Here is an 18,826-nt window from a genome sequence, read left to right as displayed (position 1 = left end):
GCTAAGAATGGCTGGCGAGCCTGTCCCTGGCATGCCGGGGCTACTGCCACAGTCTCGGGAAAGTCCGTCTGATTCTGCACGCATTCTTGAAGGCTTGGTCACCCTCTGCGGCCCCGCTCCAGTAGCAGCATAGTTTTCCAAGTGCGTGTACATCATTCATTCACAAAGCTTGACACACAGGACGTGAGGCGTGGGTGCGCAACGAGGGGCGCGTGCGGGGGATTCCACAGCAGGGGTCCTGCGAGGGTTCCTGCCTAGACCTGACTCAGAATCCCACCCGTGGAATGGTTGGGCAAGACAAGGGCAGTATTGATGAACAGAAACCTCAATCAACTTCACTAGCTCAGAACCAAACCTATTGGAGACCCCCAAAACAAAAGTCCCAACGCTCCTGGATTAGCCAGGGAGTCCAGAACCTGTAACTGAGTTTCTAATTATTCTGTTCCTCTAGTTGTGTCACCATTGGCCAACGCTTTGTCAGACACTGCTCTATTAGGAAAAAAAAAAAAAAAAAAAACAGCATCTTTTCCTATATCACCACACCCACCAACACTCTGGTATGAATCTCTGGGGTTCATCACAGTGCATGTCCTTGCCATATTTGAGAACTCCCAACATGCCAGATAACAAGATGAGTGAGGTAATCCATAATTTGCCACTGATAGATACCCATTATACATCGAGAGAGTTGGTATAAATTAACAAATCACCCAAGGACATGGAAGTATATATGTAACTGGAGCAAGGCACTGATGTCCACCTTTGAGTAAAAGACAACATAACAAATCTTCCTGAGCAACCTCAGGGAAAGCTATTCTTAGTACTGTTTCCTGATTTCTAAGCATGTGCCGAACTGCTACCACTTGCCTGCAACTGTAATTTCTGTTCCAGTAGACTTATTCACACCTGCTAGCTTTATCTAAGCATGCTTTCTCCCTTCCAGCTTTAGCAGAGTACAGGGTTCCCAAAGCAAATCCCAATCCGAGGGGTGGAGTGGGGGCAGCAATGGAGTGTCAATCTCTGGGTCTTGGTCAAATTTCCAGTCTCCACCCTTCTTGGGTGACCAGAGGAAAATATGTGTATGTGATAATCCTCAATTTTTTTGGGGGGGGGCGGGGGGGAGAACAAAGACCATGCTGTGTTTCTGCAAGGTATGAGAAAACAATGCTGGCCTCCAAATGACAAGAACAGACACTTCCAAGCCTGGGAAACGCTTAGGGAACCCGTTGATGAATGAATTGTACGTTCACACGCCCAAATAAGCAGCAAGGCAGAATCTTGGACTGGGCCCTCCTTATTATGACGTCTGCAGAACTGGACAAACTAACAGTTTATTTGGGGAATTTTCATTTTGACGTGGCAGTCTTATGAAAAGTCTGGAGAATTTCTACTTTATTTGCAAAAGCAGTTTCCTCAGAATCCCTCCTTCCTCATGGCCTCCCCGAGGCCTCTTCCTCCAGCAAACCCGTGTTCAGTTAACACTACTGACATGCAAGCATGTGCAACACTAAAGGAAGCCTCCCACAATCCAGCTGGGAGCATTTTCTACCCTGGCAACAGTGAGTCAACATGGTCCTTGTAATGCTTCCACAATGACCATCAGTGTGCTGGTTTTCCTGTCCCTAACTGTGTCGTGAAGTGAAGAAGCTCAAAATGTGCTAGTGTCCATCCAAATCAGAAGGTGTGATGGGGACGTCTCTGATGGCAAATGTTCGATACATCTCAAGCCCCACGTGTACAACAGGATCTGGTTGGAACTTACTGTAGGGTGAGAAGCACTGACAGAGATCCAGTTAAGATATTTATACATTTTGAGGACACTGATCATCCAATCGGGACTGTTGATCACTTAATTAATGTTGGACACATGGAATTTGCATTCTCCTTATAACACAAGTAGATTTCCCCAAACATTCTTGCAGAGTTTAAAAGCCGTTGCTATATTTTACCTTCCAAAAAAAAATCATACAATTTTCCCCAAGCCTAGGACATTACAGACTTTCAATAAATATTTCTCGAGTGAAGCACTATCAGTTTACTGGTTGCTCTGGGCCTCTTCTTGTATGCTGCCTGTAGTGAACATGACCTAGGAGATGACAATAACTCTGCAGTGAGAGCTGCCCTTTGTTTCTTATGGTGAAATAGAACTCCTATCCACACCACTTCCTTCCATATGTGGTTCACCTTGCCTACCAGCCAGAAAGTTTTGCCTTCCACATACCTGAGCACACTATTTCAAGACTGATGGGTTTTAAGGCACTTAGTGGTGGGGCCAAGGGGAGAAAGTTTGCTTTCTACTGGGAGAAGACAGATTTGTATCTTGAAAAGTCCTTAGACTCTAGCTACTTAAATCTGATCAACGGTTGTGAAACCTTGGAGAGTATGGATCTCAGGACCCAAAAGGCACGAATGGCACCAAAGCAAGAGTCACCTTTATACAGGGATTTCCTCACCACCAGGAACACATTACAAAAAATAATAATCTCCCTTTGTTCTTCCCTCCGTCCTGCTCCAATCTCATGAAGTATATAAAAATACCCTCAATTTCAAAGAATCTTGGAAAACATAAGCTTCTTCTCCAGAAGTGTGCTAGAATTCAAACTGCATTTTGAACCTTTAAAAATATGCCTCATTGACAGTAGGCACAAAAACATTCAGACCACTAACGACTGATGCCAAGCAAACTCATGACTCATAGATGTTGACTTACTGGTATAAATGTAAGATTAAAAAAAAAAAAAAAAACACCTCTCAGTTAACAACCTGTCTAAGCTGCACTTGTGGTCCCCTTTCAGTATGAGAAAAAAGAAAAAAAAAAAACCTACTGTCCCTATCATACTCTGAAAAGCACTTCAAAAACTGAACTCTGTCTGTACCAAGGAGTTTCTATTTGTTTAGTTTAGTGCAAAGCACAGAGGTAAGAAAAATACCCAGGACCTCCATATCACCAAGCAACAATAAAATGGAAAATTGGTCATAGCGGTGGGGGGGGGAATTAAATTAACTATTAATTAAAATGTAATTCCAAAGGGCCTTGGGGTCAGTTTAGGAGTTGAACCAGGGAGTCAGAAGGTGCTGTTGATGACTGAAGGCTGGCTCTGTGACCTCACCAAAGCTATTTAACCTTTTTGGTGTCACAACCTCATCTCTGCTTCAGGGGCTAAAACCACCCCCTGGATCTTCCTAACATGTAATACCGACTCATTAGCTATTGTTTGAGGAGAACAATGCACAATGGACCATAAGAGAGCTGCAGTTGGGGAGAAAGAGAGGAGGTTGGGGAGGAGTTGAGGGTCTATTCTGCCCAGAAAACTGAAAATAGAGACAGTGAGGCGTATGGGTTCGGAAGTATGAATTGTTGTTGTTGTTGTTGTTTTTTAAACTTAACCAACTTAATCTGCTAGTAAATCACTTAATCCTGAAACTCAGGGTCCCCGTGTTTGATGCAGGGAAAATAAAAGCGCCCATGTTTTAAGATTATCGGCATGAGGCAATGTATGCAAAGCTTTGTCAGAAAACAGCAAAGGATCATTATTGTCTTTAGGATCCAGAATCCGGGAGAATATTGGAGAGGTCACTTTAAGGCTTCCTTTCTAATCTCTGTGGAACAGATTAGATCCACAGTTAACTGAATTGACACCTGGGAGAGTTCAGACAACTCTCATGCTGAATTTTAAAACCCAACACCCTTCCATGGTTCTTGAATAGAGAACTAACCAGCGATAGCCTTGATTGAGAAATTCCAGCACTGACTGAGGAAGAAAACCTATGTGTTTGTATATGTCCTGAAAGTGAGAGAAAGGGTATTGTTCTAGATCATACTGGAGACAAAACCTCAGACCCTCATCTCTACATGGTTCAGTGAGATGGAAGTCTGGTAGTGGCTTCCATGTATAGCCCTTCTAGTTACCAGAAGAGAATATTAAGCTTATCCCTGCCACACATAGCCCAATCCCACCTGCATCTGAACGGGTAGGTGACCGGGAAGCTTTCAGCAAGATTCTGTGCTGTCCTGAGCAAGTACACTGCAGACTAACCACCCTCGTTCCCTGTGGGAGACAGCTTGGCATGGGCTATAAGGAGAACGGGGGTCTGGCTTGGCTCCATTGCTGTCTGCAGTTTCTTAGGCTATAATTATGAGCCATTCAACTGCATCTGCAGCCCCAACAATGTGGGATGGATTGGCCTAATCCACAAACCAAGCGACATTTTCAAACCCATCAGTTTAGACATCACGTATTCTTCTCACAGCAAATCAGACTTGGCACAGACAGAAAACGAAGAGGAGCTGCCAATCAAAACTGCAGAGTTCGGGAGCCTTCTTCACACCCAGGGTCAGCCCATTTTCTTAATCTCACTGAACATCTTTTCGTGCCTGTCATTGTTTTCTGGGCTAGGGAATGTAGAAATGTGGACTGTCCTGTAAGGCTGTGGGGATCCTATCATTTGGATCTCAATTTAAGTCCGCTACACTGGATTAATGGATGGAGGAAGGGGGGCATTGGCACAGATGACAGGAGACCCGTGTTCTTGAACAACCGTGCAGCAGAAGCCCCTAACAACAACCTTTTACCCCCATGGCACAGGATTCTATGCTATCACTAGGGTTCCAGGTGGCTTCATCCTGCCAGATCTTACCCAGATTTTTATTTTTTTATTTTTTTGGTTATAAAAACAATTCCAAACTTCAAAAAGGATTTTCCTGTAGGTATGGCTTGAATTTTACACTCAAATAATTTCTCTGTGAAGTCTTTTCCACCCTCCCCATGACCGCTCACCTTCATTTTTAAGTGCCAAGTCAGTCCACCCACAAGACGTGCCCCACTCTGGAGATGAAGAAGCAGAGACGAAGTGGTGGATTTCTTTATCCATTCTGTTTGGGGAGTTGGAAGTCAAGCAGATAATTGTAGAAGGAGCAGCCCTGACAGAAGAGGGGAGATGCTAAAGGAATAAAAGGGGCCGTCTCAGGAAACAAGGGAGAGCATGAGAGATTCAAAGGGGCAGCAGTGTCACCAGTCACCATGGCTTTATGTCCTAGCTTTTCTGAGTCTTGAGTTCCCAAGAATCCAGGATGAAATTAGCACCTGCTAATGAACCCAGGACTGGAAGCCAACAGCCAAGGAATTAGGAGAGGGAGCTCTGAGAGAGAGCTGAAAGAGCCACAAAGGACACCAGGTAGAATCTTAGGGGTCAGGGAGACCTTAGGAGGTCACAGACCATGGCAGGGGCAGGACACACTCGAATGGACAGGATATTTCTCAGGGTTTCTCTCCTCACACGGAAACTAGCTGTCAGGAAAAATCTCCTTAGAAACTTTGTCTCCCCTACAAGACAACGCTTTTCTGTTCCGCAGCCTGGGTGCCTACGTGGCATGTGCTGAAATATGCACGTCTGTCTCCTTCATTTTCATTATACCCATTGTCATGGAGCTGAATACAGCCAGAGCTCAATAATTATATTTCATTAATAATCAGGTAACTTCCTGACATCTCAAATATGGATCCTTACAGAAAAAAATAGCAGTAAAGCTCATTTATTAGCTTTCTTTTGCCTAAAAGTCAGACAAGGCTGCCCAAAATTTACATTAAAGAACTAAACAGCTCTTTTTTAACCAAAAACATCCTTTTAACGTCTAATTCTAGTTAGTTCAGCTTGCTCTGCTTCTCCGCCCATCCACGGGACACTTAAAATGCCGACAGGGTCACTCTATTCTCTTGATTTCTTTCCGTCCCTGTTGTCACACATGTGGTTGATTGTGCAGAGTGGCCTTTGGCTCACCATACGTCAAGCTAGGTGTTTTCTTGCCAGTGTGAACATTCCACACAGTATGCTGCTTAGGTCAAACTCCACTCAGAATCCATCTTGTGACTCTCTCAAACGGAATCTTCATTTCACGGACCACTGTAAAGACCAGCAGTACAATGTGTGTATATGTATATGTGTATGTGTATGTGTATGTATGTGTATATATATATATATCTTTCAAGGTAAAGAAAATACATGCAATGGCTTCAAGTTTTCATTTCTTTAAGAAAAGGAGGAAGGCACAGCCCACAGGGAGGTCTGCATTTTCAGACATCTCCATCTGCTAACCTCTGTAAAGGTATCCCGACACAAAGGAATGAAGGGGTGGATGGGATAAGGCTCGCTCCGGGTGTGAAGCAGGGTGGGAAGGGGAAGGGCACGGAAAGCCACTGAGCTGCCAAAGCCTGAAAGCACGCAGGGACATGGAAAGGTGGCTGACCTCTCTCTTGGAGATAGACTCACACTCTCTGCATCTATTTGCATCTGTAAGTAGATAACCAAGATGTAGGAACAGAAAATTTGGCTAATCTTCAGCCATGGAAACCAAGAAATCCATGGGTCCTAACGGGAATTGTGGACAAACACACATTAGTTTGCATTTCTTTTTCCAGTACCGAAAAGCAAGAAAAACTCAAATGAGTCATACTGGGAACTTGGTCCTAACAAGTAAACACAGTTTGAGTACATTCCTACAGTTATCCACAGATATCTGGCTTAGTGAGTCCCATGACAGTTTCATAATGAATTCACAGGAATTCCAGCCTTATCATAATTAACACTAATAACTTCAAATCTAGATGGTGTGTGTGTGTATGTCTAGAATATGAGTTCCATGAATATGTAGAGACATAAATCTTGAAAAGCAACTTTAGGTGTCCAGTGTGTCAGTGTATCAGAATAATTACTCATATTGTTTTTTTTTTTTTTATTTCCCAAGTACCTCCCAATATGGCACCCCTGTAAAACTGACAGATGAAAACCAGCCTCAAAAGGGAATATGTCAGCTTTGCTCATATCACAGTTCACGCTGGATGCTATATCATGATGCTCAAAGAGAGAGAGATGTGAAGTCCTGCTTAATCTTCAGAGAACCAGCTGTGCTTCCTCCACACCAAGCCTCAGCCTGAAGATGGAATCAGAATGAAGTGGAAAACACAGCCATTGATGTACAGCTCTGCTCAGCCCTCGGGATTGGCTCCCACACACTGAACCTCCTTTTTCCTTGGAGAGAGTGAAGAGGAGAGAAGCAAAGCCTTGCCTTCTAGTGTGTCAAGCTTGTGAAGTCACACGTGTTCAAGAGCTCTGGGCTTAGAGTGGTAACTCCAGAGAGGAGAGGTAGAGAAGAAAGAAGAAACCATCCAGAAGTTCCTTCCTCATGGAAATGCTTTTCATCAGGGATCTGAAACACATGTTCCCCGAGATTGGGAAACCAGCCTGGAAGAGTTCTTCACAAAGGGGCCTTGGGTGGGAAGCACCCCAAGGGACCCATTGGGAGAGGGAGGAGCACAGCTGAGTGGGGAGCTGGCAGCTGACTGGTAGGAAAGAACAAAAGGCAGCCAGCTCTCATGTGGCAGTTCCAGGAGAAAATCCTTTCCAGGAATTCTAAATAATGTGATTGATGTATATGTATATGTATATGTATGTGTATGTGTATGTGTATGTGTATGTGTATGTGTATGTGTATGTGTATGTGTATGTGTATGTGTATGTGTATGTGTATGTGTATGTATATGTATACACACACACATACATGTATACACACACATATATATATGGAGAGGGAGAGAGAGAGAGAATGGAGACATTTCTTATTTCTTTCAGGGAAGTCCACAGTACTGAGAGAGATCAGAAGGCTGGCAACCACTATCCACTATTCCCCTTCAGAAAGGACCCAGCACTCATGTAGATGCCTAAACCTTAGCGCTAATAATGCTTTCTCCCTTGGAGAACTTTTTAAAATTGAACTTAACTGAGTTATAGAGGTAAGGACACAATTCCAAAAGATGCCCTGGGTTTCAAACACTCAGAACACTCATACAAGCACGGCTCTCAGGCTTTGGTGTCCTCACTGCGCGGAACATACCATTAACCTCTCAACCACCCAGGGTACAAAGAGGTGGAGTAGCAGGCGACAAGCATGAGCCGTGTCTAGACTAGAGCTGGGCTGTGACCTTTGCCTCTTCTGGCTACTTCTGGCCTCCAAAAGCTTCAATGTCTTCATCTGTCAATGGAGACGAGAAAAGCACCCAATTCAAAGTTGAGTAGAGTACAAACTGTGTCCGGGGCATTATTCAGATTGTGTCTGACAGAATGAGGATCCAATAACTCTCAGCTGTTGTTATCACCTTTAAAACTTGGAATTGAACTAGAGTTGTAGCATAAATCTGCAATCCTGGTACGTGGGAGGTGGAGTCTGGAGAATTGGGGCCCGAGTGGGGGACTCCCTGTTGTCATCTTCGGTGTAAAGGTTAATGTTAATTGTCAATTTGACAGAATCTAGAATCACCTGGGGAATAGACCTCTGGGTATACCTCTAAGAAATTATCTAGAGTTCATTAATTGGTGTGGGAAGATCCACCCACTATGGGTGGTGCCATTCCCTGACTGGGCTCTTGGACTGCATGGGTGGGGGAGGCTGAGGGGCCAGGAGCAGTCTTCACTCCCTGCTCCCCGACAGCAGGTGTCTGTTCGGCTGATTCAATTTCCGGTTGCCTTGACTTGCCCATCATGACAGACTGTACCTTGAACTGGGAGAAAACGTAAACTTTACGTTGTGTTTAACACAAAAACAGGAAAAGAAATGAAGACCCTTGGTTACTTGGCAAGTTTGAAGACTGCTTGGGATGCACGTAGGCCCTGTCTCGCCCCATCCTGCTCCATCCACACCACAATTGTGAACTTGTGACTTGGTGAGCACAAACTTTTCAAGAACGTTCATCCAAACCACTGAACGCTGTTTTCGTCACACACAGACTAGACCCTGGTGTCCCGCTTGGTGTGTGCCTTTTACCAACAGACACGGGGAATAAAGATAATGTTAAGCAAAAAAATCGCACAAGTCCTAGATACCGTACCCTTGTAGATAAAATGACAATAGTTTCCTTTATGGAAATGTGAGACACGGCTGAGGAACTAGGTCACACGCTCGTAGGTGTACTACCAATTAACAGCAAAGACGTCTTCATACCCTCGGGGCTCCTTCCGAAACCCAGTCCCCTTCTCTTAGGTGGAAGATGTGATAGTCATGCAGTAATTTTGTACAACTTGGAGAAAACCATATTTTCTTAAAGCAGCTGGCCTCAGCGTTTATTCAAATTCCTGTTAGTGCAGGAATGTATCCAAACTCATCTATAACCCAGGACAGTGACAGAATTACCGATATATGTAGCACCCATAAAAGCCTAGATTTGCCAGCTGGATATAGGATGACATTTTCCGTGCTGGGGATGGCCACCTGTGTGGGCAGGTTGCCCCAAAGGATCCCAGGAAAGGCTACCACATTCTCTCTACTCTTTGGGCTGCTATTGTTCACTATTACCGCTCCAAGTCACCCCCCCTGCCCCCAGCAACACAGATTTTCTATTTAGGGGGCTTCAGCTACATGATTTGCATTCTGGCTCTACCATGGTCTGGTGCCTTGCCAACAGGGCTGGCAGTATGGGACTCACACCATCACCCCATTTGCCTACTCCATCTTGGCAAGACCGGGGTCTTATTGTTGGGAAAGCAGAGTTAATTGGTATTTCTAGGGGTGTTTGGTTAACTCACCCCCACTTTAGTTCCAAGTTGGTAAAAGTGTAGCTTTGCCCTTTCCAAAAGCTACAGCAAATGAATGATGGGGAAATACTCCACAAGGCACACGGCTGGGTCGGTCCTCTGGCTTGCCTTTTCTTTCCCCTCTTTTTCTTTCCAGTGACTTTAGGGAAGTTTGGGCACTGATCCTGCACACACAATACACTTCTTGTTCTGCTTTTCACTGCAGAGCAGCCGTGAATAGCTCTGTCTAAAATTATAAGTAGGGGCAGCCCCAGGCTGCAAGAGATCAGAGCTCTCATGCTGGGCTTCAACAAAGACCCTGCTCTTTCCCAACAATTAGCCCGGCAAAAAAGGACATCTATCTCCCTCCATTAAACCCACCACGTGCCTTCAAGTCAGCCCATTGTAAAGCTAATTAAATAACACGCCTCTCTCCCCATGCAGGTCTCCTGATTAGCTTCTCTCAGCCAGAAACTTCTGCAAAGAGCCTAGAGATACACAATCCAATCTTCTAATTCTCAGAAGCCCAACCCCCTCCACATCACCAATTAGCCACAGCCCTTGAAAAGCCACCCTTATCAATACCAAGGAATCCATTCAAGTTCCCTCAATCATTTCCCTCACAGCTCACTCCAGTCACTCCCAGCTCAACAACATAGACCAATCTGACATTCTTTTGAAAATAGCTTATTCAGGAAGGCAGAAGTTTCTAGCACAGTATGGTCTAAGGGGCACATCAACCCACATCTCAGCCAGTGGAGTGAAGCATTTGGTGAAAAACTCTGACAGGTCCAAAGATAGATGCAATCAAGGAGTCTTGGGTAGCTGTCCCTTTGTACAGGGAGGCCTTGGACCTATGTAAAAGGCAGGAACATCCTTCTGGAAAAGGCAGTACTTACGCAGAAGAGATGGGATATAAAGAAATGTTGCCACCAGCTCTTGTTAAGCATCATGTAGAAACAGATGCAGCACTCTAAGATTCTCTACTGCCAGGCAGCTAAGATCCACGTGGAGGCTCCAATGTGGTCCCATTTTCCCTTCAATCGCATTTCTCCCTTTTTCTCACACAAGGCCCTTGCTCTCTTGCTAGCAACCCCGAATATTTTGGAATCTAGGATTATATGCGTTTATGCCCTTTTACAAGTCCTAGTCTAGCTTCCCCACTGTGATGACAAGATTGAGCAGCAAACATTTCTTTCCAGATATGATTTCTAAGGTCTTCCTTGCTGAAATCAGTTGCTTCCTATGGAGGGCTCTGAAGACAAGCAACCTTCAAGTGGGGGCTTCTGATGGAACAACTGTTAGATTACTGAAGATAATTCATGGATGGATGGATGGATGGATGGATGGATGGATGGATGGATGGATTGGTGTGGGATGGATGGATGGATAGATGGATGGATGGATGGATAGATGAATGGGTGGGTGGATGGATGATGAAACTATTTTTTGTTGAATATGGTCTGAGGTGCTTAGTTCACTTTACTACTAATTTAACATCACAACAGTTGGTCTTTATGCTTTGAAAGGGGATTGCTATTCTACAGCATTAGTCTCCCTACTTGAAATTGTTAGAACTCATTCTCTCTTCCTCCCCACCCCTGTGTGTGTGCGTGTGTGTGTGTGTGTGTGTGTGTGTGTGTGTGTGCACGCCCTCTCTGTCTCTCCTCTCTTGGAAGGAGACTAGGCTAGCCATTTGGCTCTAACACTGAATTGTTTCATGCCAGCTTCTGGACTTAAACCTTCCTTCTTGTTTCTTAGACTCAGAAGAGGAAAAAAAAACCAATTTTCCTTCTAACAGTTTTTAAGTATATCACAACACTTGGGAGGCTGAGGTAAGGACTGTCTAGAAGTTAATGTCAGGGTCGCAAATGGCTTAGTTGCTAAAGGCACTTGCTGCCAAGACAGATGCCCTGAGTTTGATTCCCAGGTCTCACACAGTGAAAGGATGGAACCAACTCCCACAAGTTGTCCTCATCCTTTTCACTGTGGCATATGTGTACCCCCCCCCCCGACACACACACACTAAATAGTGACAAAGACAGAGACAGAAATAGCAAGGCCAGCCTGACCTATGGAGTGAGACATTATCTCAAATTAGAAGAGGAGGAGAAGGAGGAGGAGGAGGAAGGGAGGAGGGGAGAGGAGAAGGAAAAAGGGGGAGAGAAGGAGAACTACTCATTAATCTTCTTAGATGTTCCACACAAGTGAGCAGGTGAGTACTTTATAAAGCAACCCCATAAGCTATATGTCTCTCAAGAAATTATTATGGGGTTCAAACTCATAACAGGGAGAAGGAGGAGGAAGAGAAGGAGGAAGAAGAAGGGAGGAAGAGGAGGAGGGGGAGGAGGAGGAAGAGGAGAAGAAGAAGACAAAGAAGAAGAAGAAGAAGAAGAGGAGGAGGAGGAGGAGGAGGAGGAGGAGGAGGAGGAGGAGGAGGAGAAGGAGAAGGAGAAGGAGAAGGAGAAGGAGAAGGAGAAGGAGAAGGAGAAGGAGAAGGAGAAGGAGAAGGAGAAGGAGAAGGAGAAGGAGAAGGAGAAGGAGAAGGAGAAGAAGAAGAAGAAGAAGAAGAAGAAGAAGAAGAAGAAGAAGAAGAAGAAGAAGAAGGTAAAGTTCTTTGTAAGGTAGATTTTTGAACTGTGAAAACCCTGAAATTCAAAAGCAGCCAAAGTAATTAAAGTAGTCTCACCCATAACACAAATTTGTCAGCAGAAGCCACTGTCTGGGGTCCTCATGTGCCTTGTGACCATGCATAATAGTATGTGTGGCCATTTTCGTTGCTTGCTCTCTATCATCAGAGCTCCTAAAACTATATGCTTTCCAATATGTTCCATATAGTTCTCTATGTTCTACATGGAAAACCATAAGCATTCAAATAGTAAATAATAATAGTAAATGAACTTATAACCTCTGACCCTACACTAAGGGGAGGAAGGCTCCATCATTTGCTCTGCAATCCTTTATCCTGGCAAGCTTTCCTGTGTCCTAAAACGGAATGCCTATTTCTCGACAATTACAGTGTATAGAAAGCTTGAGATCAGCATCTGGCTGGCAAGGGGCTCTTTTATTTCTGTCCTTTACCTTCCATTCTCAAAGGACGCCTTAAGGAAAACTAATCCAAGACCTCTTAAACACATTGCAAAAGAGACAATAAATAAGATAAAGGGGTCAACATTTGCCTATAGATTTATCTCCTCAAGAAAACAGTCAATGAATATTGAGCCTGGAAAAATCATACCTGCTAATGTATCAGAGATGTATCAAGTAGTCCACACTATACAAATAAACTGTTGATAACAAAGGTAAACAGAAAGCATGGTTGAAAGAGAATTATTATAAATGAGGATACATATGCCATTGTATTAATCAAAACAAAATAATATATGCATGTAATCAATGAGATTTAATCAAAAGATTTAGAAGTTCAGAAGAAATACATATGTCAAGTCTGTACTGTCAGAGTCATTGGATTCAGGAACAAAGAACATTAGATAATCATGGCATCATATAAGGTGTTGGACACTAGCATTTACTATGTGCATTAGAAATACGTGTTCTCTGAAAATAGCTGAAGTTTTGATCAATGTTCAAGGGCATATCAGACAAATACCTATAAGAAGTCTCTCATTAGGAGGAAGAAGTGCTCAGACTTTGCTAGAAGGGACAGTGTGCGAGAGTTCTTGTCAATATATTTTCGTTAGCATGTTATTTAAGCAATGCTTCAGGTTAAGCTAGCCATATAATTGTACAACCAGGATCCCTAACTAGGAAATACTCATTTCATGTTATCTTCAGTTTGGATCACTCTAAAGACTTAATGGATCAAACCTGAGTACTAAATAGAAACAGGCATCTCTCCTTTCCTTTGATTGAAGTCACAGTGACTGTGCCTGCTCTAGCCTGGAAACTCCAAGAGCATTTCCAGCCGCTTCACTGCACAGCATTTCTAGGGTAGCCAAGAGGAGAAGCATCCCAGCCCCTCCATATGTTCTATTTATTGGGGCAGAGACAGTCTTTCCTATGTTCTATTTAACACTGATCCAAAACAGCTGGGCAAAATATTGAAGGTATCTATTAGTTCGGCCATTTCAAGCTTTCCATAAGTCTCATCTACCACTCCAAGACCTTTAACTGTGGTTTGCTTCTATCTATAGATGTCTATTAGGCATTTTATCACTTTCACGTCACAAGCCAACTGAGTTATCATTTTCCTACCAGTAAAAAAAGTAAACAGGGGAGGAAGGAAGGCTTGAGGTGGCAGATGATGAGATTATTAACCCACAATTCCTAGCCATCCTCCCTTAAAAATAAATGGAAGTGTCCTTGGGAGGTGGATGCAGTGATGTTCCAAGGGAAGTATCTGCCTGAGCTCAAGAATGAACCAAGGGAGGAAAGAACTCCCAGCCGCAGATTAGGAGAAGCAGAGGGAGGACTCAGATGCCTTCCCATGGGAACTAGGGGTGAGGGGAAACTGATGTGATATAAGTGTCTGCATCCAGAGTATTGGGGTCTGTTGTGCTTCTCCTGACAATGTGGCAGGAAAACACTGGAAAGCTTTGGGAAGAGGAGCAGCCAAATGAGAGAGAGAGAGAGAGAGAGAGAGAGAGAGAGAGAGAGAAATAAAAAGCCCTGTTTCTAGTTGTTTTGTTGTCATTGTACAAGCATTTAGGGATTCTGTAGTTAGTGTGCTCCAAAGGATATTTGATAATAATGGAAACAAGCTACGAATGCACCAATACTACATTCTGGGGGATGCTCCATCGCTCTAAAGCTACACATCCCAATTCTTCACCAAAGCCATCTGCAAAAAAAAAAAAAAAAAAAAAAAAAACAGGAACAAGCCAGGGCAGGGACTAGGGGGACAATTTCATGCCCACTGCCCACTAACTTATGGACAACTTCAGTCTAAGAGATGCTTCTCCTTTTCTTTGACTTGGTGTTTATTCCATCTCAATGCCCAGATCAAATATATTAATTGTATGAAACTTCTTCTCTGTGACAAACTTTGCAGGTCCAGGATGTTTTTCAGATAACTGCTAGTAACTTTTCTTTAAAATTTATCAAAGACAAAACAAGAAAACTAAAGAAATGCCAATATCTTTGTATAAAACACATGAAATTGCCTCCAATAAGATTTATTGGCTGATTAATTTTTTTAAAATAGAAAAAGAAAAACAAAGATATTATACTTCAAAAGTCTTTTGGCTTCATTGACTTCAAAGACACTGATGGGGTTTTGAAATGAAATATTGTTTGTTTGGGTTTCGTTGTAGCACAGGAGGTGAGCCTAGGGCACCAATGGTCCTGTTTACAGATGTGGAAATGGATGGTCATATACATAGCTGGAGTTGCAAACTGTGCTTTCTGCACAAGTCCTATCCACCATGATCTTCCTGCTGCCTTGTCTTGTTTACTAGGATTCCCCATCACTAACTACTAGGTTAGGGACTCAAGCTGACCAGGGACCTGCTTGAGAGGCTTGACAAATTACTTCAGCTATATAAAGATCAGCTCAGTCAGCTGTAAATGGAATTAATAATAACTCCCAGGATTCAGGGTAAAATTCAAGTAGGGTAATATATGTAAAATGTTAACGTTAACTGTGTTTGGCTCAATGTAAATAATATAAATGGCAAGTGTTCTTTTTTTTTTCATGCTACATACACAAACACACCTGTACACACAGCTTTGAACTCAAGCATCTTCAAATCCAAAAAATACTCATTTATCAGAAAGAGCAGTCTGAGGGTCACTCAATACAAATAATAATTTGCATCCTAAATCAAAAGACCAGATCATAAATGTAGATGGGCCATGTATTTAAAATCTCTGAGCACAAGAATAGCCAGGCAAAGGGGAAATGATAGTGTGAGATAAACAGATTAAGTGTGTGCTTAAAAAAGAAATGCTCTCATTATCGCATGGCATACAGAAACTAACTCAAAACAATCAGAGACTTAAATGAAGGAACTAAACTAGCACAACTCTGCAGGGAAAAACGGAAATAAGTAAATCTTCATAACTTTATAATTTTCACAACACTCACAAATAGATAAGCTGAGCTATATCAAAAACAAAATCCTTTTTTGTTGTGAGCCACAGGTTGTGCCATCAGGAAAAATAGAGACTAACTGACATTGTGGGAAGAGACACTTGTAAATGATGTTGCTAGTGAGATACTTGAATCTAGGCTACGCCATACAGAACTCCTAAAATTCAGTAGTCCAAAAGACAACCCAGTGGAAAAGCAGGTCCAGGATTTGAATAGATAAGTCTCCACACAAATTACACAAGTGTCCAATAAGCATGTTTGGATATGCTCCGTGTTATTACTCTTAAGGAAATACCAACCAAAACATAAGGAAATACTGCTTCCTACTCACTGTGAGGGCTCTAATCCAAAAGTCAAAAAATGAGTATTGTTGAGGATGCAGGGGAGGTGGAGTCCTCGCATAAACCTGATGTCGATGCAAAGAGGGCAGCCAATGTAACTAATCGCTTGCACATCCCATAAGTAGTTAAACTTAGATGACTGAGAAATTCTACCCCAGGTCTATACCCAAGAGAGATGAAAACATGTTCATGCAAAAATGTGCATACGAACGTTCACAGTAGCATTATTTATAGTAGCCGAAAAGTGGAAACTACCCAAATGTCCATCAAAGGTTGGGCAAAAAAAACAAAACAAAAAAATGTGGCACAACCATCTACTACAAATGTTAGTGAGCTGAAAGGAATGAAATACAGATTCGCCTTATAATGTGGATAAGCCTTGAAGATATTATGTGAAGGGAAAGAAGCCATTCACAAAGGGCCACATAGTACATTCCTCCATTTATAGTTATAGAATATAGTTAGTTTCATAAAGACAGGCATGAAAGCAGCGATTACTGGTCAGAGAGGAGAAGATGAGGGATAGGAGCTGCTAACACCCTGGGATGTCTTTTTAAAAGCATGAAGTGTTATACATTTCAATTGTGATGTCAGTTACACACCACTATAGCTATACTAAAAAAAAAAAAAATTCTTAAAACATGCATTTTGCATATAACAAAGCCTCGTGGGAAAGTACAGTCGCCTATAGGCAATATGTGGCTTAGGGCCATTCCAGCTGAGAAATTTCAGGGAATGGTCCAGACCAAAGTCCATCTCTTAATTAGTATTTAATATTTAATAGAGCTTCCTTTAAATTTGACCTCCCACAAACAAACAAACAAACAAACATGCATTTTAGAGGAGGCAATTATTATATAATGTATGCTTATATATGTAAATAAGCTTTGTGTGTGTGTGTGTGTCTGTGTGTGTAAGCTTGTTTTAATGTATTTAGGGAAAACCAAAACAGCTTCAGTTTTCCAGAGGGGGAAGACAAGAGAAATAAAAAGAGAATGGATTTCTCATCATCTAGAAAAATCTTCCCAGTGGGGTCTATGAACATCATCTTAAGACCATTTACTAAACCAAAGTTCAGTGGGAAAAAAAAAAGACTAACATTTCCATGACCTTCTTTTCTAAACTTCCTAAGTGGCTTAGAGGGAGGCTGCCTGGGGAACTCCAAATGGAACCTAAAAATATTATCTTCTGGCTTTATAAACACCAGGAACACTAATGAAGTGAGGGGCAGCAGACCCAGGAATGGACTATCTCATTCAGGTTGGGAGGCAGGGTGTGGGGGTTGGGGAAGCTGAACACATCCCTGAAGGCAGGCAAGAGGGCCAAGGGGGGCCAGACAGGGCCAGGGAGGTGAACATCAACACGGGGTAGGAAGAAAAGAATAACAGTGATGTAGGATACACAAAGCAGAGCCTGGGTGACCACTATTCCTAAACACCAGTAAAACAAGCCCTTTGTGAGTCAGACGCCTGAGTTTGGAGAGGTGACTGCTCCAGTCAGTCTGGCTGGACCCCCACTTGCACTTCACTTGGAGGCCACCTGGAGAGTCATATTGCGCTGGTCTCCCTTCTGCAGCATAAACATTCCTTTCCTCCTCCCCAGTGCTCATATGACATTGCCCAGGATGCTCTCTGTCAGGTCACATCCAGTCCCTGAGGTCTTCCAAGACAGTCACTTCACTCTGTAGTCCCAGCATCTCAGGACAATCCCATGTAAAGACATGGGAGGAGAAGGCGTTCTCCCAGCTCTTTCTTCTACTGGACTTCCCGTGAAGAAGTCAATAAACTCCTTTTGAGAAGCTACTTGGAACCAGTTTTCTACAGCGAAGAAGCAAGGGGAGCCACACGGATGCAAAGACTAGGATAAGAGGGAGAGAGTCATTAAATGCAGTTTTCTAACCTGGGAATAATGCACTCATCAAGCAAAAATAGTAGACTGAAGATTAGGCCATCGAGACATGGAACATACTGTAAGATTCGATGCCACCTAGGGGCCCTATGGGTAACCCAGGCTCTCACAGAAAGACACTCAGGGAAACACCTCAATGTGTTAAAGCTCAGAAGATTCAACTGCATCACCTTTCCGACTCTTCTTTAATTTGTAAAGCATCTTCAAAGAGGTGCACTGTTTTCACAGTGACTACTTTAAAAAGTAAAGCGCACACGCTACATGTGGATGTGAAATCTAATAGACCACAGCCAGGCAGAGGACAAGGACTGGCTTAGAAGCAACCAACCAGCACAGTCTCTCCCTACTCTCTCTTTCAAAACTTTTACTTGGGTTATAAGGACAGCGAAGATATTTTCCATCTGCCCACCATTCCATGGGCGCTTGGATTTCCCACCTGGAAGGCATAAAGGAATGAGTGTCCAATAACGGGAGAGGTGGAGAATTTCATTGCAAACTCTTTTGCTCTGGCCCTACACTCCTACCAAGTGCGTTCCTGTAACCAACACAACCAGCCTGTGTTTCCTTCTTACCTTGGAAGCAACTGAAAAACAGCAAGGAGCCCTCGGGGGCTTTCCTTGGGGCTTGCTCTGATCTTTGCACCTTAGCTTCCTAAAGCTCCCTCCTCACATTCCCTTGTAAAAGTTTTGAAATTCACATCTTACAAAATAGAACCAGATAGATAAGACCAAAAACTTATTCCAACGCCTTCTGAAATATCCGTTTGAAAAACAATAATCCGCCTTTGATAATTCATTTCAAAGTCTGCTTTCTTCCTAGATAATTTAAATCTCCCCCATTTAATACCATCTTTCCCTGATGCTATTTTAAGAAGAGTTAAACTTATGCTCACCTTTAATTTTAATTGATTTTATTTAGTTCCAGTTCACTGAATATCTTGAGCTCAATTTTGTGGGGGGGGGGG

The 18,826-nt window shown here is 43.1% G+C and overlaps 1 protein-coding gene across 1 annotated transcript in view; it reads right to left on the bottom strand.

Annotated features, from left to right (window-relative positions):
* The window catches only part of Ets1 (E26 avian leukemia oncogene 1, 5' domain), a 121,580-nt gene that overhangs the window by 61,995 nt on the left and 40,759 nt on the right, over positions 1-18,826 (bottom strand). The gene's annotated exons all lie outside the window — the stretch shown is intronic.

This window comes from Mus musculus, chromosome 9 (assembly GCF_000001635.26).
Source record: "Mus musculus strain C57BL/6J chromosome 9, GRCm38.p6 C57BL/6J".
Classification (NCBI taxonomy): Eukaryota; Metazoa; Chordata; class Mammalia; order Rodentia; family Muridae; genus Mus; species Mus musculus.
Note: the sequence above shows the minus strand (reverse complement) of the source record. Positions and strands in the feature narration are given on the sequence as shown.